At 35.0% G+C, this 24,069-nt stretch overlaps 1 pseudogene; it reads right to left on the reverse strand.

The window, feature by feature from the left end:
- LOC129753878 (uncharacterized) overlaps positions 1 to 24,069 on the reverse strand; it is a 56,998-nt pseudogene that overhangs the window by 15,531 nt on the left and 17,398 nt on the right.

Raw genomic sequence — 24,069 nt, forward strand, 5'->3', positions numbered from 1 at the left:
GTTATGGAATGATTTTCATAAGGTTTTAAAAATTTAGCTCTTAGCTTATGAGGAAATAAATTAGTTGAGTTTCGACCTTTTGTGGAAAGCAAAGTATTATCAACAAATAATCCTCTACTTCTTCCTTCTGGTACATCAGGAAGATCAGAACTAAAAATATTGTATAAAGTTGGTCCAAGTATACTGCCCTGAGGGATACCAGCTCTAATGGGTGTCCTTAAAAGCATGAATTTTGATAGCTTACTTGCAAAGTTCGGCTAGTCAAATTATTTTGAATAATTTGTGAAAGATATAAAGGAAAGTCAAAACGAGCTAATTTAGCTACTAAACCTTTGTGCCAAACACTCTCAAAAGCTTTTTCAATATCTAGAAAAGCAACACCAGTTGAATAACCTTCAGATTCGCTAGCGTTAATCATATAAGTTGCACTCGAAAGTTGATGTGTAGAAGAATGTCCATGACGAAAGCCAAATTGTTCATCAGGGAAAATAGAATTCTGATTAATGTGAATCATCATTCTCTCAAATAGTTTACTTAAATAAGGAAGCAAACTAATTGGTCGATAACTTGAAGGCTCTGAAGCACTTTTTACAGGTTTCAAAATTAGAGTTACTTTGGCATCTTTCCATTTATTGGGAAAATAAGCCTACTGAAAAAAATTATTGAAGATTTTAACTAAAAAGATTAAAGTGCTTTCAGGCAACTTTTTAATTAGAATAACGAAAATCCCATCTTCCCCCGGAGGGAAGACAGTCGGATGCGAATATGTATTCAATGGCCGTTTATGAAAAATGCCTCAAAGAAAAATTTGGTGGTGCTAATATGAAAATCTGTTAGACATTTATTAAAAAATATTATAAGATATTTTTACGTTTATACCAGACGACCCCCTTTTGGGGAGGGTGAAGTCACCGATTGGACAATTGGACAATATGAATCTTCACGGTTTTTTAGCAACAACAAAGTGTATGTCGATTCATACTACACCTAGTACTCCAGGAGCCTACCCGAACCGAAACCGATCCGATCAATCGACCACCGAGCACTCGGCCAAATCCCTCGAGGGTGTCGAAGCATAATTTATGATCCTCTATGTAGCGAAACAATCATCTTGCTGCTCTAGCTGTGCAGCTAGTCGGCCACAGCGTCGCGTCTTCTTTGCCCTCTGTCTGGGTGTCTGTCTGTTTGTCTCTAGACCTTAGGACCCGATGTCGTACCATGGACCTACTATGACGGGTTGCGGTGATCCTCAGTCAGTTTGCCCATCGGTTGATCTCTCCGTCTCAGTCTCTCCCTCGCAGGCGGGCGCGAAGAAATATCATTCAAATCTGCTGGTCTATTATGGGTTCAACTGTTGGCACATGGCCGCTCTCCAAAGCGTCTATGAGTTGTTGTGATCGCCAGGGTTCGATAGTCGCCTTCAATAAGCGGACTCCAATTCTTTCCGGGCAATCAATGGCTGCTTCCCTCCTGCCACGTCGTCGCGAGATATCTCCCTCGATGTGTTTTTTTTTCTTTGCGCATTTGGGGTGGACGCGTGCGCAATCTTTCAGCAATGTGATGTAGGTACCCTGTCTCTTTCTTCACTTCTCCCCGGAGATACCGATTGCTGCACTCGTTCGTTCGTTCGATCGTTGCAGCAGTCACAGATGTTTGGAGGATCGGTTCGGCAGATCTCGCCCTCCTCGTGGTCTCGGCTCCTCGATCGCGATGATGCCATACCTTCTGCAGAGAAAGAGCGCAGCAGAAGTTAGGGCTGGGCCAGAGATATGGATCGGGTGCGGCGATTATGCGAACACAATGATGTCCTGTGGCAATTATGCGCGGCCTTTTGTGGAATGTTTCGGATTGTTACAGTTTTTCGCTGGGAGGTTAATTTATGTGGTCAATCAGCGTTTTGTCGCAATGAGTGCCGATCGATCGATCGCGAATGTATGCAATAGATTGCAAAATAAGACCGATGCACTGCATTTCAACATCGAAAAAGTGTTTTCCATACGAAATCAAGGGTCAACATAAAAACAGTATAACTTCACTTATAAATTCTAAATAACAATATCATGACGTAAAGAAAATACATGAAATTTTGTTTAGTAAACTTAGTATCCAGGAATCATTGCTTCGATCTAGAGCATAGAAGGCGAGTTACCATGACATTGTTTACTCTGAAGAAGGTCCATCCTAGAGGCATTCACCCATCAGAAGACCCAACTATCACACAGCAGGCGTTGAAGCCTGCCAGCCTGAACTTGAAACCGCACAAAGACAGTTTTTATTGCCTCACTGATCTATCATCGTTTATGAGCTGCTAGGGAAAAAAATCATACTTTTTTTTCCTCGCACACTGTTGTGAAAATAAACCCACAAAAGAGCTCCCCGCACTGATATAATTATTCAATCTTTCATTTTTACTGCCCTGCCATCAGCCATGCCATCATAATCAGTCAGCGTGCAAATGAAAAGCGGCTGCTTCGCACTTCCATTAGGTAGGTACCAGTTGGGTTCTTCAAACGATCTCGACGACGTCACCGGGCCGTCGCTAAATTTTGCCCGGAAAAAGGGCGTTACATATGGTGGGTCTTACTCTGCTTGGAAACGGTTACATGAGAACTAATATGGAAAAAATAGTCAACGGACCTTTTATCTTAGGATTTTACTACATTTTTGTCTAGGGTCAATGCACCCTGCATGAAGGATCAAGTCTCCTTTAGTTAAGGATCAAGTCTCCTGTAACTTAAAAAGTATCTTTTTTTCAGTCTCACAAAAATGCTTCTAGTTCCTCTACGAGTTTATGTATCGTTCCAACTATTGAAGAATGCATACTTGAAATTACAAGCTATAAGAAAATGCAAAAGACGACGAGCTGACAAATTTTCCCAAAAAGATACGATTTAAATAAGAAAAGGGGATCAAGTATCCCCATTCTCCCCTATTATTGCAAGGAGACCCCTTTTAGTTTTTATAATTCAAGTTTTCATTCCGATTTTCTAGTTTTGATTTCTTTTCATAGATTTGTAGAAATTGAAGTAGTTTGATTAAAGCATTTGATTAAAGCTTTTTTCCACTCGAGGCGCAATGCCTTCCCCCCCCCCCCAGGTTGCCAGATTTCCTGGTTTTATCCGAGTTTGGCCGGATATTTTAAACCAAAATTTGGGAAAAGTTCAGACTGGCCCGGTTGCCCGAATTTCATTGAAAAAAAGTCCGGATTAATTCACTTTATTTCAACAAAACAAAAAAAAAAACAAATTGTGTTGAAATTTTTTTTATTTATGGGTCCAAAACGATTTTTTGTGCAAGTTTTATACATATAATTATAAAATGTTTTTGGGTCTCTGCTGGTAAGTTTTGATGAATAAATTTGATTAAAAGTTTTTTTTCTCTTCATTTTTGTTGAGTAATTCTTGTAAAAGTAGGCTATGAATGGTTGGTATCGCACGTGTTTTTTTCGCTCCGCCGCGGTGAAAAATTGGTTTTTAAGAAGTTTAAGTATTGTGTTATTGTGAAATTGTTGATTTTTATTGAAACAGTATATTCACCAGTTGACATCGTTGAACGATGCGCTACAAAAGAAACACACTTCCTACTTCTACAACTGGCTGAGTTCGTTCCAAGATATTTCTTATTCATTATTACTGCTTTTATCCCCCGTATTTTGCAGGGCAGGTTTTTTTTTCTATTGCAACCTACTCCCAACAAAAGTACAGTTAGATTTTTTTACACTAATATATGTACGGTCCGCGTAAAAAAAATGTGCAAAAAAACCGCGTTAATTCCTGGAAACCGTGTGAAAAAGCCGTGTTAATTCCCGAAAACCGTGTAAAAAACGTGTTAATTCCCGAAAACCGTGTAAAAAAAATCTTGGTGTACAATGTCGAAATCATTATCAGGTTTCATGTATAAATTTGTGCAGAAATTACTACGTATTTTGATTTAAAACAAGTGACTGGAAGGGAAGTTAGATGCGTATAAGACAAAAATCGTCCAAAAAAATCAGGGAATTCTCCAAATAATCTTGCGCATCGGAATTCGATAGTTTGTACAAGCGCTCATTTCATAAATCATGTGCAAGATTCTGTGAAAGTCATGAATAAATGGCTACAACCACCAAATTTAATTTTAATCTCGATTTTGGAATGAACTCTTCCAAAATCTTTTGGAAGAGTTCATTTCAAAAGATTTTGTGATAGTAGTTTTTTTTTCTCTGTTTTTTTTTAATATTTACTTTCAACAGCGGCGCTATATCCAAGGTCAATGGCCAGAAAGATGGTGCACAAAAATCCAAAACATGAGGTTTGACTAAATAAACGTTCTATACACAATTTGATACATCTTCAATTTGTCAATTGATTCAATTTATACCACAATGTTTTGGATTTCTGTGCAGAAAAAACTCGTTTCCATCCACAGAAGGACGAACTCACAAGGGTCACCATAAAGAAGTAAATTCTAGCAAATGTGGAAACATTTGAGCTCTTTATAATCGAGGAAACGTATTTAACTGTTGTCACGTTTCTTCCTCCCTTGCGTCCAATACTGCACAGTGGGCCCGGCCGAGAAAGGATGAGTACTAAATGTACTTTTACTACTCACCGAGAAGCAGGCCCGTGCGAAGGACTCGTTCATGGGGGGGGGGGGGGTTCCGAAATTCAAATTTCGCTAAAAAAAAAATTCCAAAAGTGCATAAAAAAATATGAAAAAAGATTTTTACAACCATCACCTGGCCATCACACAAATTCAAAACACAAAATAAATCATAAAGTTTCAAATCAATGCTTTTTCCGTCAAGTTATTAATAAATCAATAAAAATTATGTCCCTTATTCTGAACTAAAAAATCGCTTGAAAACAAATTTTAAGCAGTCTAGTATCAATATGAGTCAATGTTTCCGAAACACCAGCAAACGAATGCGATTTAAAATTTCGTATTAAACCAGAATATCTATAAACCTTTGACCTTAAGAATGAGTGCATATATAAAAAAAACATATAAAATATAACACCAGATTAAAAAAAAATCAGAACCTATAACATATCAGGTCAGAAATTACCCATGATTAAAAATTAAAGAGAACACAGAAATCCAAAGTTTATTTTGACTAATTTCGGAGCGTAGTTTTTTTCTACCAGCTTTTGTTTTCGAGATATCTTTTGAAAATAGGTAAAATTCATTAAATAAATTTGTACACTTTTTCGGCAAAACTGTAGCACATTAGAGATATTATGGAAACATAAATTTTTGACCCAATGATAAACTTTCCCGAAGACCGCGAATAATGACATCTGTGAAGTTATGGAAGTTTTCTTTTCGTAAAATTTCCCCAAATCTGCCAAAAAAAACGATTAGGATTAAGATTAATACTTAATTTAAATTTATACTAAAAAATTAATATTTCTTAAAGCATGAGTGAAATTGTTTTACAGTTTTCAAAATAGTTGTATAATGAAGACTTTAGTTTTCATGTAAATTCTTTAGTTTACTGGACACTTTGATAAATTTGACTTAAAACTAATAAGTTTTTAAAGTTCTTATCATCTTAATTTAATTTCTTTTCTAAATTCACAAGTTAAGGGTTGATTTAAAAATTTCGCTTCAAAATCTTTAATTTGATAATATATTTAATCATTACTAGAATACTAGAAATATAAACGATTAGAAATGTCCATTCTGAACATGACAGATTTTTTTTTCAAAATACATTATTGTTAATTAAATTCAATGTTAAAAATAGGGCAAAAATAAATATTAAATAAAATTATCAAGCGCAGGTTTAATAGTTCAAAATTCTACGCTCTGAAGATTTTTTTCGCAGTAAGTTGAGATATTAGTTCCTGGAAAGGACAAAAGGTAGTAACTATGTTTTTCATATAAGAAATTTAGATTTATACGCTGGAAGAAGATTATATTTTAAGAACATAAAAATTTAGAATTGAAAAACATAGACACATTCATCAAAAATATTACAAAAAATCAAAAAGTTTGACTTTAAATTTCGGTTAATTTATTTACAAAATCAAAACAAAATATTGAGATAAAAAAGATAAGTTTAAAAAAAATCAATAAAAGCGTGAAAACAAATTTATTAAATTCACTTAAAGAATTGTAGGAATGTAATTTTCCAAATGCGAGGGTGAAATCTTTATATTGATCCCTTTATAAATAAACGATGAGGGAGCAATATTTTAGGGCTTATTTATTAATGATTGACTAGGGAGATTTTTTTTCTACCAACTCCAGTTTTGCTTAAATACTTTGATAATGATTAAACTACCCATTTTTTCAAAATTTGAAAAGATATCGTTACAAGTACTCCGGATCTTTCTGAAAAAATTAAAAAAAAGTTTAATTTTATTTAACAATTTGGTTGAAACCAGCAAAACGATTTGATTTTTGCTTTAAAAAATTTCATTAATATTCTCGTATGATTCAGAATGGGGTAATCAAACCAAAATAAAACTTCTATAACTTTTGTTTTTGCAAATAACTTGCTGTCTTGGGTGTAGGGAATATAAGTAACACTGGATACAACATTGGGGAAAGATGATAATTAAGTTAAAATTTTAATTTTAAAATTTGATATAATGTTTTAAAGTTTTGTTAAAAAGTCAGAAGTTTCTTAAATGTTTTTGACTTATTTTTAAAAGTTATTTAAAAAACAATAGCTTATAGAAAAAATAATTACGTATTTAGATTCAGGGCATCCACAGTAGTCAAAAGAAGTTCTTTAATTATTTGCACTTCGGAAAATGTGGCTTTGTGTAATTTTTCAAAACTCGTTGGAATGTGGAGTTGAGCATTTAAATAAAAGAACAAAAAACAAAAAAATAAAATTAAATGTTTAACATCAGCATAATATTTGAACTACTAATTTGTTGATAAAAACTTCTTAATAAAAACCCATTCTTAGGACGAGGTAGCGTTTGTGTGTGTCAAGATTTGAGTTTCAAAACAGAACTATTATCAACTAATAAATCTAAAGTTACAATAAAAAATTAGTAATGCAAAAAGTAATCACAGATTAAATTCCGCCGGAGGCGAGCCAACGTTCTGTCACGTTTGTTAACACTTATTTTGTTCTACGGTAAATTCTTTACTTCATCTGAAAATTGTACTTGGAAAAAGCTCCATAGGGGCTCCCGTTCGCACGGCCTTGCCGAGAAGTTGATCTTGGGTTTTGACTAATTTTGCCCGAATATTGCCCGGACTTTTGTCAAAAATATCCAAACGAAATGTTCGGTTTTTGCCAAGTTTTTAAAGATAAAATAGCCCGGATTTGTCATGTTGGGATATGCGCTGAAAAAATTCTAGCAATCTTACACTGGAGTGCCCAAAAAAGAATTCAATTTTCAGTGATTTATAGCATTTTCAAGAAGAGCGGAAGCCAGAATGCGAAATTCGTCTTTTACTCGCTTAGCTCTTTCACCCAATACCCATACTGTGGGAGTTTCATACGATTTTCGGTGGTTTACAGCATTTTGAAGTGCAGTGGAAGCCGCCATCTTGGATTTCAAGATGGCGTCAGATAGTGAATTTCGACTTCTTCTAGTTTATCCCTTTCAACTCATACCCATATTATGGGGGTTTCAAGTGATTATCAACAGTAGGGGAGAGTGGGGATACTTGATCCCCTTTTCTTATTTTCACCATATCTTTTTGGAAAAAAATAGCAACTCGCCGTCTTTGACATTTTCTGATAGCTTGTAACTTCAAGTTTTTATGCTCCAAAAATTAGAACGATACTTGAACCCGTTGATGAACTAGAAGCATTTTCGTGGGAGTAAAAAAATTGCGATTTTTCTGAAGTTAGGGGAGACTTGATCCCCTACTGAAGGAGACTTGATCTTTTATTCAGGAAGCCCTAATCCTTGTTTAAAAATCATACAAAACCCCTAGATAGAATGTTAATTGACTATTTTGGTCATGTTTGTTCTCATTTCACAATTTATAGCAGACATATAAAGAAAATTCTATAACTTTGTCTCAACGCTAATAACATTGCATACTTAAAGGCGCTATTTTTTATAATTAAGAGAAAATTAATTATTTTTGCTCTATTCTTCAGACAATTCTTTGATAAATATTAGTTTTTGGATAAATATTAGTAATTTCGTAATCAGCAATCATAACGATCAATTCAGAAGAAGAATATGCCGTTTGGAAGGGGGATCAATTATACCCAACTCTAGAGGATCAATTGTACCCATAATCAACATTTTAGAAAACTTTTCCTGAAAAAAGTTGAGAGTTATCCATTACTTTGAAAATATGGCATTATGAAGTTCATTTTACGCTCAAACGATTGATCTTTTGGAACAAATATTTTTTTCATAATTTTCCCATGTAAGGAACATTTTAAAGTGATGAAAAAAGATCTTCAAGTTACATTTTGTGAAATTTTTCAAACAAAGTTTAATAACTCAAACAATTATTTTGTTAAAATTTTTTAAACTGCAAGCATTGTTATTTTGCTCATTTTGGCACATTTTCCTAGAACATTTGATATTTGTAAGACATTCCAGTTTCGAGATATAGCTAAGGAATCAAGTATCCCCAGGGATCAAGTATCCTCATTCTCCCCTATACAGGTTTGGAAAAAAAGTCGTAGCCGCCATCTTGGATTTCAAGAAGGCGTAAGAATAAAAAAAAAAATGACTTTCTTGTATAAAATTTATACCCAAAACTTTTTTTTGGTGAGGCTTTCATTTGATTTTCAGTCATTAACAGCATTTTAAACTTAAGCGGAACTGCCAATTCGCCTTCTGCCCTTTCACTACATAACCATATTATGAGGGTTTAATGTAAGGTTGCCAGATTGCCCGGTTTTATCTGGGTTTGCCCGGATATTTAATACAGGATTTGAGAACAGTCCAGCCTGTCCCGGTTACCCGGATTCCATTGAATAATGCATGGATTTTTCCCGGATTTATCTCTTTATTTGGCAAATTAAACGAAAAAAAAACAACAAACGCCTCCAAAACAAAATTTTTGAAGCAAGTTTTTTTTTCAAATAATCATGAAAGGTTTTTTGGAAGCCAAAAATATAATCCAAAATCTGTCGATAAGTTTTGATGAAAAAAATATGTTTCATTTTTTTCTCGTGATTATTGTTGAGGAATTTCTGGGTTTTGAGAAAATTTGTCCGGATATTGCCGGATTTATGGTCGTTACTTTAGAAATCAAATGCCCGGATTTTGGCAGGTTTCTTAATAAAATTGCCCGGTTTGTCCGGCCCGGATACGTGCTGAAAAAATTTGGGCAACGTTAGTTGAAAGCTATTATCGGTAATAAAAATAAAGGTTTGAAACGAAAGCATTGAGCCTTTTCAACTAATACCCATATTCCGGGGCGACGAACAGCGAAACTCGTTTTCTAGTTTTTTAGCTCTTTCACCAAATACGCATACATATTGTGAATGTTCCATTAGATTGTCAGTCATTTACAGCTTTGAAAAGAAAAATGGATTTCGCCATATAGTATTTATGGTGAAGTCAAGCAAAAAATTTTTTCTCCTACTAGTTGGGCCCTTTCACTCAATACTCATATTTTAGAGATATTAAAACCACTTCCGGTAAGTTGAAGTATTTCAAAGATTTTTATGTTTTTTTATTTAACTCAAAAACAATACACATGACTTATCAAAAATGTGTAAAAACAGGAGTTCTAATGCAAATATGTGCAGTCTAGCCTGAGCGTGTCCTGTTTTGACATCTTGATCGAGAACTGACATTTAATTGCATTACGGTTTTAAAATCATGCACTAAGTGCTGTTAACAGGCAAAAAACTTGGGTTTATGTTTTATTGGAGTTTTATCAAAGCATTCAGAACTCTTCCTAACCAAATTATACAGTATGTATATAGGCAAAGCATTATTAGTGTTTTCAAATCTATCTGGAAACAAATGCTTGAACCAAGAACCTAATCTTGTTTCATTACCATAATAAAACATTTATAAAACTAGCTGAATATAAAGGGCAATAATAAAACCACACTAAAACTTTCAAATGCTAATTGGCCTAATCTGTGTCACTTGGGTAGAATGACAAACAAATGGAAATTTTTATTTTGTCTTATATTATGTAGAAATTATGGAGCAAATCAAAAAAGGTGGCCCGAAATTCCCCAAACTCCCTTGAAGGGCGTATAAATTTTTATGGGTTAATTTAGCCTGGAGCTTATTTGGTATAGAGCCGTAACCTTTCTGTATTTTGAAACTGATTATCTTGCGATAACTTTTTACAATTTGTAAACCTTCTTTTCTCAATGGCTTCTCTTTCCTGATCCTGAAGTGAAAAGTTTGGAGCAATATTTTGTTTTTTTTTGTTGTAAAATATGTAAAATTTTCTTTTGTGCATAGATTTTTCGCGATAATTGATGCAGCCTACTGAAACTCATATTCACTGTCACTGATGATAATTTTCTAGAAGTTTTGTTAGATCCGAGTAAATCCTCTTTATATGCATAGCTTATACGTAATACAAGAACAAATCATAACTGTTATTCCAACACCACTATGTTAGCATTCCGTGATCCATCTCACACATAGGGTTGTACTAATTTGCCTACAGAACGGTGTGGTTCCATCCATACTTTGTCATAATCAGCTCGGTCTTTCGTCACGGACCAGGGCAGGATCATTATGGTGATGGTTATGAGACGCTGGCTGAAATGGCAATGCTACTAGGCAATTAATGTTGATGTGCTCTATGGGGGGCGTGTTGATCAACTAGCATAGGCCATAAATAGACAACAGTAGGAAGTCTGGGGAGCAAAAAATGGCAAACCTTAGGGTACCGTTTTTCCTTTCTTATGGTTAGAACTAGATGGCTTTCTTTGTTTGATAAAATCATTACATAACGCCACATCGTTATTCGAATGATTTTTTCAATTTTTAAGCTATTTTTTTAATTCATTATGAATTTTATCCTTCAAGAGTGTCAAACCATCTAACCTTTATTTTTCCAAATGTAAAAAACTTCAATAAAAATTCAAATCTAGGTTGACCATAAGGTCTCCACTTCATGATAGACAAAACCCAATAAAATTGGACCCCTCTGCCCATCCCGAGGCAGGGGTAATTGCACTACGGTCAATTTGGATAGCGAAAAACAACGTTCGCAAAAAAGGTCTCGACAAAGTCAACAAAACCTTCAGCTGAACACCTTGCAGATCAACAACTAACTACAACATTATCAGTTGAAGTGTGGTCGCCTTGAATTAACCCAACCGTCAGTTGGTGGCACACCGGATTCGTCACTTTTTGCTAAGTAGAAACAGCTCTTCTTTTTGGATGTGTGCAACTGACCTTTTTAGGGGAACGCCCATAAACAACGAAACGCTACTAATAGAAGTAGGCTTTGAAATAAGGCAAATATACTGGTTTCGATGATCTGATATTTGAATCTTTTAATCTAATGATATAAAAAATTTCGATTTAAGGTCTCAAAACTAAATGACGATATTTGTGACTGATACTCGCAACAAAACAGACCCAAATCATCACGTCGCGACATCCAGCAATTTCTCGCAGGAGTCCCGCCGACTTTCCGTTGGAAATTTAAAGTGCCCAAGTACGTACTTTTCCGGCGGACAGACACCTGTTGTTTGGGGAATGAAACAGCAGAAAGAAAGAAAGAAAAAAACCAACAAAATTGAACCACATTCTCCGTGAAGCTTACTCTCTTTCTGTTTCGTCCCCTAGAGTTGCGTGTTTTCTGATTCTGTTTCAAGTTCGGACCCCTTTCCTCGATCGGTGGCGATTCAAAGTGTTCTCCTCATTTAATCAGCTCATTAGCTATGTGCGGAATCAGTGACGCTCATAATACCGCTCATTATAAATACCTGCATCGTCACTTGCTCGGGCTCGAGATGGCTTCTGGAGAGAAATAACCAAACCGAAACGTCAAACGACCGAGCACTTTTTCCTCCCGGGGAGAGACACTTTTTTTCTGCGGTCACATTCGGGTAGAGTAAAGCACCGTATAAAAACCCTCCGGAAGGGAACTGAAGCGTGGAGCATTTCTTAAGACGTTGACGACCGACGACGACGACCAGCTATAGGAATTTTGTCTTTGGTTCTTCCGGTCCCCAAGAGCAGTTCGTTTTGACTAAGAGACACACTGCGGCTACGGTTCCATTCCGTTTGGCACTGGACATTTCCAAGTGATTATTTTTAACGAGCTCTGATAGGTGGAATTAATTATTTTCCATCAACAGCAAGTGCATATATGAATCTACTGGTTTCTGGATCCGGCTTTGATGAGGTTAAGAGAATTCAAGATTTTATCAGAAACTTGAGATCCTCCGGCAGAAATAAACACATATGTATCAAGGTTTAAAAAATCAGTTTTGGAATTCAGAGTTCAGTTGAGAACATTTAAGTAAAAAATCCAAAGAATCCAGAATAATTTCAACATTAGTACGTCGTAAGAGAACTTCAAAAGCAATATGGAAAATCAAAAATATAGGAGGAAAACATTCATCCTAACAGTTTCTTAAAAAAAGTAAGAACACAAATATCCTTATCTAAGATTTTTTCTTTTAAAAACTAATTGAACACCGACTAAAGCCTCAGTTGGCATGACAGTTGCCTTCTAAGCCTGATTCCCACGAGTTCGAGCCCAAGAATAATCATCGAACACAGTTATATCGGATGAATTTTTCAATGATTGTCCGCCAACTGCATCGTTGATATTAAGTCGCCAATGACACAAAGCTGTTAAAACAACTGTATTCGAAACAAAAAAAATCGACAGCAGCTAGAAGATCCGTTTTGTTTTATTCAAAATGGTAGTAATAATTCTTTTTTTAAATTTTGAATGGTTTAAGATTTTTTTAGAACTTTGATTTATTTAACGAATTCTTAATTAAAAATCAGGGTTCAACTTCAGAATTAAATTTCAGTATTGTGTTTCAAGATTCTGTTATCCTCTTTTTTCGCAAACTGATCATACATATTTTGTAGATTGGCCCCAAAAAACTGACCTGCGCAAAACTTCAGCTCAATTGAACTTAATTAAGAGGTACCTCAAAGTTTTTTGTTGACCATCAAAAGTCACCAAAGTGAGGCTCAAAAGAAAACCAGTAAATCGAGAATTTAATTTTGATGCCAAATGACTTAGAAATACATAAATCGTCGAGATCTGGCTAGATACCCGTATTTGATTTGAAATGAAGCATGGAAGAACGCGAATTTTTTTTTCTGAGAATGTCACTCTTTGGGTTTTCTTGAATATATTCCAATACATGGAGCTTACTGGAAAATTCTCTGTCTACATCTTTACCGGAGACGGCAAAGCGGTACTGTAGAATCCACCAGGTCACCAGGGGAAGGGAGAACTGCGTTTTCTTCTAAATAAATGCACACTCGCGACTTCTCTATACAAACTATTTATTTTCGCTTCTTAACACACAAGGGTTCCGATCTACATAAGAGTTCGTCACTAACTGCCGCTTAAGAGCCGAGTCCCCAAGTTGCTCGACGATTGGTTTCATTTGATTTTCTCTCGGATGTTCTCTCTCTGGACATTATGTGGTAAAGGATTTTGGGGCTAAAGGGATACGTGAATCATAACTCTACAGGTACGAGTAGCGAGAAAATAGTTGTAACGCCGAAGGCAGAACATTCTTTTTTCATGAAAAGAAACTAGCAACTCGAAATATTTCCGTAAAGTTTTCAGAAATATTATTTTACAAGAAAGCTATTGATTTGAGACCGTTGAAATGTTCTGATGAAATGATCTTCATTAGACTCTTTATCACTTTCCAAAAAAAGTTGGGTATTCCAGACATTTAGATTTTAGTTTGATTATTACCGGCTTTTCAGTCGATTAGGCAGTGGAAACGGTTGTAACTTTTAATTCTGACATTTCGGTGATTCATTCCACCATTATCAAGGATTTTGTAAAGGTTTTTAGGTTGTTTAATGTGTGATACAATGTTTAAAAACATATGGAAATTGAAATTACTTTCAAAAACGGTGTTTTCATGTCGGTTTTGAGTTTTCCAAAACAGTGAAACTGTCATTTTGAGTGAAGAACATCTGTTTTGTGTAGTCGGAAGTATTTTTTTTTGTAGCGGCCTTTTTTGTTTTCAGCACGTCTGGCAGCAAAACAGAAGAACTTAAACGCGAGCAAACTTTAATCATGCTGAGAACACAAAGATTTATTATGTAGTGCGAGGACTTTATGGGATACTTGCGATTAGTTAATTTGTACTTACACTGCCGGCCATAAGTTTGGGATCACCCCCTTTAAAACATGCAAATTTAGATCTAAGCCATCTTATGACATATTGCAATGCACATCCGAGGAAGGTTTGGCTCACGATCTTTCGAATGAGATCAAAAGATATACAATTCCTATTTGGAAAAATGTATATGTTTACTTCGTATGACATAAACTAAGCTTAAAGTTGGAAAATTAAAGAAAAAAAAACTACACTTAAAATTTAAACCCGATCAGGGTGGGGTGGACCAAATTTCAAAATTTATTCAAGTTACATTCGAACCCTTATTCCATACTTATATAAAAACATTTGTTGAATTTTGTGCGAAAAATAAATCAAATATCTACTTAAGTTATCGTTCGAAAATTTGGGATCACCCCGCAGTATGGTGTATCGGCCTAAAATTTGGGATCAGTCTTCTCAAACATGCAATTTTGTTGGTATTGTTAGTTATTACTAAGTCTAAAGTTAAAATATTTCAAAACTTTTTTCTACGTTTAAAAACCTATAAGTTGAGTTTCAAATTGGGAAAAATATGGTTTGTTTTTGAAAATTTCTTTCTAAGTAAAACTGTAATTTCAAAATCTTGAAATATAAATTTTTTTGAAGACTCACAAACAAACACCCCTCCTGATGAATTCAAGCGTTAAGAAGCAGCAGGTTGATTTATGTGAGAGCTCCCTTTTTTTGCAAATAATAAATAATCTTATGAAGATCATTTCATTAGAACATTTGAATGTTCAAAAATCAATAACTGTCTTGTTAAAATAGTATTTCTGAAAATTAAACGGATAATCTGTCAGCGATGCTAGTTTCTTTTCATGAAAAAAAGAAAGTTCTGTTTGGGGGGATATAACTATTTTTCTCGTTACTCCTAACTCTTGGGCAAATTTGTAGGCACCGAATTTTCCAGTTAGCTCCGGGTATTGGAATTTCATTGTGTGAAAACAATATGTTCAAGAAAATCCAAAAAACGTTAACTTTTTGTTAGCGAATCAGTTTTCTTTGCAAATTTTTTTGTGAGCAAGCTTATAAGAAAGTTCAGCTATTCATCACTTCCAACAACTGAAGCCAGTTGCTTGTGAGTATTTATATTGCAGACAGTAGAATCGTTATGCCATCATTACGGTTTTTTTTTGTAAACAGAAGATTGATTAAAGAGATACTAGATCTAGAAGTTTTTACAGTGTTGATTTTTTGGATTGTTTTTATGCATTTATGCATCACATTTAAGCATTCCTCGGGCGTAGAAGTGAATAGTAATTTTTTCATTCGAGATGCGGTCTGCGGTTGAAATATTTCTCTTGGTGTAGGCTATAAGAAAATTTATCATTTAAAGCAGTTGGATTTTGAAAACAAAAGTTTATCATATTTTTTATCCGATATTTTTTCCTCTTTACGAGAAAAATATTTCAAGTCCCATTCACAATAAAAACTCAAAGCAACATTTTTCTGTAGTGACATGTGTTCTACTGGAAAGCTGATGATCAGTTTTAGCCCAGAGCACTTAAGATTTATGATTTGTTATTCGTCTCATAAAAGATTATTTACTTTGCTGCCAAATTCCAAAATTTCACTGCTTCTACCCCCCTAAAATGATACTTTTATCATAATAACAAGCTGCACAAAATTTCACTTTGATTATAAAACTCTCCGGCGACCCTCAAACACCCTCAAGTTGAAAAATTCAGTAACACATGGTAAAAGTTTCCATAGAAAAAATCATAATCAATTCTTGAACACTGAAAAAATCTTAAAACTCGATTGAAGAGAAGTTTTTAAGTCTAGAATCAACTTTTTACAAGACAACAAGAAATTTTGGCCAAATCAAATAAGTTTTAGACCTTTTTGTTAATATTTTCCCATACATTTTTATGAGGATTTATGAGAAATAAAAAATTAAACAAAAGTATCTGCAATTGTAAAAGAAGAGTCAAGAGCCAAATACCAGTTCTGGTATGAAAATTCTCCAAGAGCAGCTATGTTGGTTTTTTGGGTGTACCCTAGTAAGTTTCTGATATCGGAAGCCAAGTCTTGCCGAAGTTGCCAGTTTTCAATTAATTTAAAGTGGTTCGAACTACCATATATTATGGGTACAAACGTTATGACCAACACTGTAAAAAAAATGTTTAAAAGAAATTAAATCTTTACTTCCAAAACGTTACTTAAACAGAAATATTTAATTTTCTGGCAGCTCTGGAGGTCTGTATTTTTTTTTATTTTATAAGCTTTTTCAAGATTATGAAATGAAAAAAATATTGAAGCTATCAAAAAATTTAAAAACAAAGTGGTTAAATAGTTCTCGGAGCTTTGATGTTGCTGTTATCATTCCATTGGTTTTGTATGAAAATATATAAAAAAGTTAAACCAAACTTGAAATCGCTGGACTATTTTCACGTTCGTCGAAAGGCTTTAAAAAGTTCTACAAAGTTTTTTCAACTTTAAACACAAAAACACAAAAGTTTTTGTTATTTTACAGTGTTGCCAGATTTATTAAGTTTCATCGAAAATTTTCAAAAATTTGAAGGATTTTCAGATTCTGCGATTGATTTGACATTACAATGATCTTCAGTTTTCTCAATTCAAAAATGCTGTAAACTAGTTGATCATATTCTTCAACAGTAACTGAAACATGTTTGGTACATTTCCAAGTGAATATTTTGCAACGCTTCGCTTTCAACATTGTCGTTGAATTAAAGGTTTTTTTTCGGTCGCCGCATCCAACGAGAAGCCTTCCGAACGAAAGCCATCGATGTGATGGTGATACGGAGCTGCATTCAATTTGCATCGGTAATTTCACGCAATTTTAGAATGCATGCGTTGATATTGTTTGCAATTTGTACGGGGTTTTATCCACTTACTTGGGGTACAGTCTCTGTTTCTCTTCGTCTTCGTCTTCGTCACAGCACAAGAGCTTGGCGGTGGATTTAGTGGATGTTTTTTTCTTTAGTTTAGTCACCTGCAGCTTAGGCTGCGAATCTTCCTCGTGGGGACGCTCGAACTCCAACAAGCATTTGGAGGAGGTGTGGTTGTTGGTTGGACTCTCTTCGTCGTTGTTGTTATTGTTGTTGCTTGTTGGTCGTTAACAATGCGCTGCAGTTTGGTTTTATGTGATCAAGATGATGTTGTTTTGTTCTTTTTTTTTCTTGTTGCTGCTTTGCTCGGGTGTTGTTATAGGGGGAAAGTTCATATAACGCCCCATGTGGCTAATACGCGCCACTCTTGTTTTGAAGAATCTGAAACATTTTAAGCCTGCAAAATATTACCAATTTGTTTTAAATGCTGTGATTGGTCATGGCAAGTATGAGTTTTTCGTTAAAATGCCCCTGTGTCGTGATAATTTCACAATTTAGGTTTTTCTTCATTTCGATCTAAATTTTAAAACACTTTTAATAAGGTGTCACCAAGCAGAGAAAAACGAATAAGACAATATTTTCTGACACATCGATAGAGGAGAATCTAAATTATGATTTTATGCTAAAAAATCATACTGAACTCGTAAAGGTATGCTTTTTATAGGTATGTTCTATCACGGCCCATGCGCTCGTTATAACGCGCCAATCGTAGTAGGCTGAAAATAGCATTAATTTTTCAAAAAGTCCAATTTTCATTGAAAATGAACAAAAAGTCTAAAACCATATTTTGAGCTTTAATTCAGCCCAAAAAATCTATTTTTCATTTTTGTTAAATTTCTTTTAGTCCATTTTGATTTTTCTTTTCAGTCAAAGTGTCTGTAAGTATTGGTGTGTTTTCGGTCTTCGGCTGCTCTCGGGTGTGTTCGGCTGCTAGGCGCGTATTGAATACACAGCGGCGCGTATTCGCAACACAGTTTTGTTCTGTGGCTTTGAATATGGTTTTTAAAAATCGAGTTTTTGAAGAAACTATAGCAATTTGAGTAATGAAAAATCATAGGCATTTGTAGAAAACACTTTTTTTCAACGATTACTCCCATTTTTAACACAATTTGAACGTGGAATACATAGAAAATCAGCGATTCGCTTAGGTGGCGCATAATAGAGCATGTTCCCCTATTGTTGTGGCAGGTCGTGTTCCCCAAGCCAATCTTCTCTTATGTCTTACCAGCCAAATGGCGGTCGGGGGAGGAAAACTGATTTGAACAAATCATCACTCGGGTCGACAGAAGATGAGCAAACCTTAGCAAAATCAACCATGAAAACGATCAGCTACTCTGCCGATGATGGGGTTGAGCTACCTAAGGTTAACTTTTTTTTCGATGAGGGTGGGGAAAATACACCCATGTTTTTTTTTGGCATTTATGAATTTCTCAATTCCCTTCTTAAACAGGTGGAACCTTGAAAAAAAAGCCTCAAATTATTCGAAACGTCGAAAATAATTTTTCATCATAGCGAAAATGTTTGATTAAAAGGCAATTCATTTCTCTTTATAAGAATGCATAAACTTTTGAGTGCATCACAAGCTCATGGGCGCCGATTAGCGTACCTTGGCTGTCATGTCTTCTACCTTAGCTTAGCTGGCTCGCTGGATTCAACTAACAAGTGACTATCATCAATCCATCATCGTTATTATCTTACAATGTAAAACTCAATTCACTTATCCAGTCTCCTTTTACCTCACGTCTCATCACTCAGCGTGGTCACTTGATGGGGTCTGAATTGAAGATGGAGACGAATGGCGGCAATGAGAGCATAGCATAGATGCATACACTAGTCTGCGGTTGGAACGTTTTAATTGTTTGTTTAAGAGTTCGCAGATTTTATGATCAGCTTTCACGCTCACTTTTTTTTTTATTGTTGATAATCGGTTTGGATAGCCGTGGCAGAAAAGTGCGTTCATTGTATAGTAGTTACATTTTTGCTCTACGAGTTGAAGAAAACAAAAAAAAACTAAAATAAACCTAGTTTTGACAAATTGAAAAACTGCCTCAATACATTTAATATGGCCAATGTGCATAACCCAAGAACACCAAGGTTGTTTTTTACACGGTATGAAATCCACCTGTCATACATGGGACGAAATCTCTTAGAACAAGAATAACTTATAGAAAATGCAAACTTTTGTTCGAAGAGTCTTGAGATATTTTGATAAAAAATGATCATAATTTCAAGATCAGTTTCAATTAAAACTTTTCAAAGAAGAATTTTAGTTTTTTCATTTTTTGTAACAAATACTTAACACTGACCGGGCATCTACTGTGCGCATACGCAGGTAAATGTGGTAATTGACATTTATTTTATCTTTGACAACGTCTTTCAGTTTAGGGAACACAGATTTATTATAATAATAATGCAATAATCAATTTTAAGTTAATATAGAAATTGTCTTTATAAATGCAATATGAAAAATCCTAAACTTAAGTTATAATTGCAATGGGCACCAGAAGCAAATTAATAGTCTTCTATCAAACATAACAAATACAATGATAACAATCTAATAACATTTTTCATATAAATGCCAACAGACAAGAACACCATCTACTGACAGAAAAGGTTAACACTTATCGATAATTGAATTTTTTTTAAAGAATATACTCCTTGTTACGGGGGTTAAAATGACGTATAAGATGCAGTCCTACCTTCTTATACCCAATTTCAAAGGAAACCTGTGTCATTGGTTCAATAAAATTGAGTAACTCGTCTTTTGCGCATTCAGAAAACAGTTTATAACGTTTTTTTGTAAGATGTCGACTGTATATTTTAATGATAGTTTTTTCCGGAAAAACAGTCATGTTTTTTAAGAAACGAACAATATTCATTTCTACTCCGACGTTTCGGTGTCGTTTAACACCATCCTCAGGGATTAAAATGGTTGTTGTTTCTGTGCTTTAAGTGAAAGCGTACTAACCTAAAGCGTTTAGGTTATGTTTCAACATAATTTAAATTTGAGTTTTCACTTTTTTCAAATCAATTTTCAGGCGGTATTTGTATTGATTATATAGATAAATCGATTCTATACGAATACCGGCTGAAAGTTGATTTTTGAAATAGTGAGAACTAAAATTTAAACTTTGTTGAATAGTACGCTTTCACAAAAAGCACAAAAACAACGACCATTTAAATCCCTGAGGATGGTGTTAGACGACACCGACACGTCGTAGTAGATTTTAATATCGTTGGTTTCTAAAAAAAGTGCTTGGTTTGCGGGAAAAATTATCAGTTTATAACTTACACTCTCTTATGTGAAAAAGACCCGTTTTGCTAACGGCAACGATTTGTCAAATAATGGGTTATTTGGTCGGGTCAATAATAAACATATTTTAGAAAACGCCGAGTACGCTTCAGTAAGTGCAGTTTAGAATATTGTCAAAGTTTTGCTATTCAAAGGCACACAACGAATTGTGTTTTCATTTCAATAATTTTTAAAGTTAGAACTTTAATTTATTGATTTGGATTATGTATATTGTTATTTGTATACTTATGATTCTCGGAACGGAAAAAACCGGACCGGATAAAGATGGAAACGGCCCCAATGTCCTAGCGGTAAATTGAGATGAAATTTTTAGAATTATTCATAAAAACAATAGATTTCTAATCGAAATTTTAAAATGTTTTCAGATGTCTACATCCCGATGGCCAATGGCATCAAGTTCTGCAGAGAAATTTCAATGGCTGTGCATAAGACTGTGTCGATTAGGGGAAGTTTTTGAATTTCTCAAACCCTGGGGTCTTAAATTCTTCTTTTTGGTTCAAAACTCATTCATGATTTTTTGCAGAATTTTCAAGTAACATTTATATGCGTAAACTAGCTGACCCGGTGTGCTTTGCTACACCTTTCAGAATCAAATGATATTTTCAGAAATCATTCTAATTTTTATTGTTTCTGGTATTATTTTAAATCAAATTATGACAAAATTAATAAGCAACCACTATAAAATGAGAGCTTCAGCTGGAGTTTCAAGTTGCAACACAAACCGTAACTTATATTCTGAATCTTGATTTATAAATTTGTTTTAAAGATCTGATAATTTTTATCTGTTTCCTTAAGTTTCGCCCTAAAAAAGAAGGGTCCCAAATTAATCGTTCGTAAATAATCTAACTTATAAAGTATGGTTGTTTTTGCTTGATATGTTCTGGATTTATGCTAAAAAACTGATTAGAGAGCCCCCCCCCCCTGTCCTTCCCTTCACCCCCTGCTGAATGGAGATTGTAATCTTTAATAAATATTTTTTCCTTTCCCAAAAATCCTCTTATATCAAATATAGTTCCATTGGTTGATATGTATTTAAGCTTTACAACCAAAATTGTATGGAGCCCATTTCTTTCTTTCCCTCTCTACACTGTAAAGCATAAGAGTCTATAACAATCGTAGAAACATATCTCGTAACCAAGTACCTTTCCATGCCATATTTGTTTCCATTTGTTGGCTTCGTAAGCATAAATTGAGAACATATGCTAACAAAATTGTATTGGGCTCACCTCCCTTCTCCCATGTACCTTCTCACTGAAAGGAGGATGATGTGTCAAATAATCATAGAGTCATACCAAAATGATTTTCCATGTTAAGTATTGTCCATTTCTCGGATTTTGTAAAATAATAGTTAAATGTAAGCTTCCCTCTTCCTTTCCTTAATTCCATGCCATGCCAAATTTGGTTTTATTTACGTAGTAAATTTTTGAGTTTTGTATAAACTTGAAAGGGAGTACCATCCCCCTTTCCGTTCTCTTCTTTCAATAGAGGGGTGTTAACTTAATATTCATAAAAGTATTTTTCGTACTCAAAAACTTTTTGATGCCAAATTTGGTTTCATTTGCTCGAATAATTCTCGAGTTATGGAAAAAAAATGGAAACCCCCCCTTCTTCCTTTATATCTTACCGCTTAAAAGGTACGGCTTCAATTTATAATAGAAACATTTCTCGTATCCAAATACACTCACATGTCAAATATGGTTCAATTTGCTTGATCAGCTCTCCAGTTATACTGAAAATTGTAAGGGAGACCTCGCCTCCCCCTTTTCATCCACCTCTTCGAAAGAGTGAGGGATACCAAATATTCATAGAAGCATTTCTCGTACCCAAATATCGTTCCATGCCAAATTTGGTTCCATTTGCTGTTTTAGTTCTTGAGTTATGCAGTAAAAATTGTATGAAACTCCCCTCCCTCTTTCCTTCCTCCCCGCTGTAAGAAGGAAGGGGTCTCAAACAATCATTAGAACATGTCACGTTCCCAAATACCCGCCCATGCCAAGTTTGGTTCCATTTGCTTAACTACTTTCTTAGTTATGTTGAAAACTATAAAAGAGGCCCCTTCCCCTTCATATCTCCCTACTGGAAAGAGGGAGGGGTCTCAAATTACCATAGAAATATTTTTCGTATCCAAATACCCTCCCATGCCGAATTTGGTTCGAATTGCTTTATTAGTTTTTGAACTTTATAAAAAAATATGAAAGAGGCCCCTCCCTCTTCAACTGGAAAGAGGGAGGGGTCTCAAATAATCATTGAAATATTTTTCGTATCCAAATACCTTCACATGCCAAATTTGGATCCAATATCTTGATTAGCTCTCGAGTTATATGAAAAATTGTAAGGTAGCCCCCCTCCCCCCTTCCTATCACGCCACTGAAAAGAGGGCGGGGTACCAAATATTCATAGAAATATTCCTCGTTCCCAAATACCACCCCATGCCAAATATGATACCATTTGCTTGATGGGTTCTCGAGTTATGCAAAAAATTGTCTTTTGTTTGGGAGGCCCCTCCCCCCCTTCATGAGAGAGGGAGGGGTCTCAAACCACAATAGGAACCTTCCCCTGCCTCCAATACCCCCACCTGCCAAGTTTCACGCAAATCGGTTCAGTAGTTTCTGAGTCTATAGGGAACAGACAGACAGACAGACAGACAGACAGACAGACAGAAATTCATTTTTATATATATAGATTTGAATTTTTATGTTTGTATGGGAAAATCGAATATTTTGTACTGAAAATTCATTATCATTTTTATTTTTTTGTGGAATTGAGCCTGCTAATGATTTTTGTGCCAATTTATAATTTTTCTAAAGAAAATTTTCCGCTGAACAGCTTTGTCGAGAACTGTAACTTCGTATCTTATCAGATAAAAAATGTTATTGGCTGTTTAATAGGGGTATGTGTTTTAGCATTGATAAACAAGAAATTCAAGTGACATCACTGCTTGTGCCTCGCAAAGCATTGCATGAAAAGAAGTTATGCAATACCTCGCTAGGAACCCAGCAGTGATGTCAATTAAATTTATTGTTTATCAATGCCAAAAGAAATACCCCTGTTATACAGCTATAAACTTTTTTGTCTTATAAGAAATTTCTTTAGAGAATTTATAAATTGGCACAATTGGCGCTCGGTTCCACAGAAGAAACATAAATGATCTGAAACCTGAACCTGAACACCCTTCATTTTGAAGGTGTGTGTGTGTGTGTGTAGAATGTTGCTCTTATTTTGATTTTGGAATTCACTTTTCAGTTGTCAAAATGTCTTCCAAGGAAGAAGAGCAGCGTTTCAAAATTTTGCTCGCGCATCGCGAAAATCCGAGCTACTCGCACGCAAAGCTGGCAAAATCGCTTAAAGTTGCCAAATCAACCGTTACAAATTTAAGTAAAGAGAGTTGCCGGTAGTTTGAAGCGAAACCCTAACATCTCTCTCTGAGATGCCGCAAATAAGCTGGGTGTATCGTCTACACCTTACACTTACAAGAAGGCAGTGACTCCAAATCGCGATGATAAACAAAATACGACGGCCAAAGCGCGATCCCGGAGGCTGTACACGACGATGCTGACAAAGTTTGACTGCGTGATAATGGATGACGAAACCTACGTCAAAGCCGACTACAAGCAGCTTCCGGAAAAGGAGTTTTATACGGCAAAAGGAAGGAGGATGGTAGCAGATATTTTCAGGCACAT

Source organism: Uranotaenia lowii, chromosome 3 (assembly GCF_029784155.1).
Source record: "Uranotaenia lowii strain MFRU-FL chromosome 3, ASM2978415v1, whole genome shotgun sequence".
In the NCBI taxonomy this organism is placed as follows: domain Eukaryota; kingdom Metazoa; phylum Arthropoda; class Insecta; order Diptera; family Culicidae; genus Uranotaenia; species Uranotaenia lowii.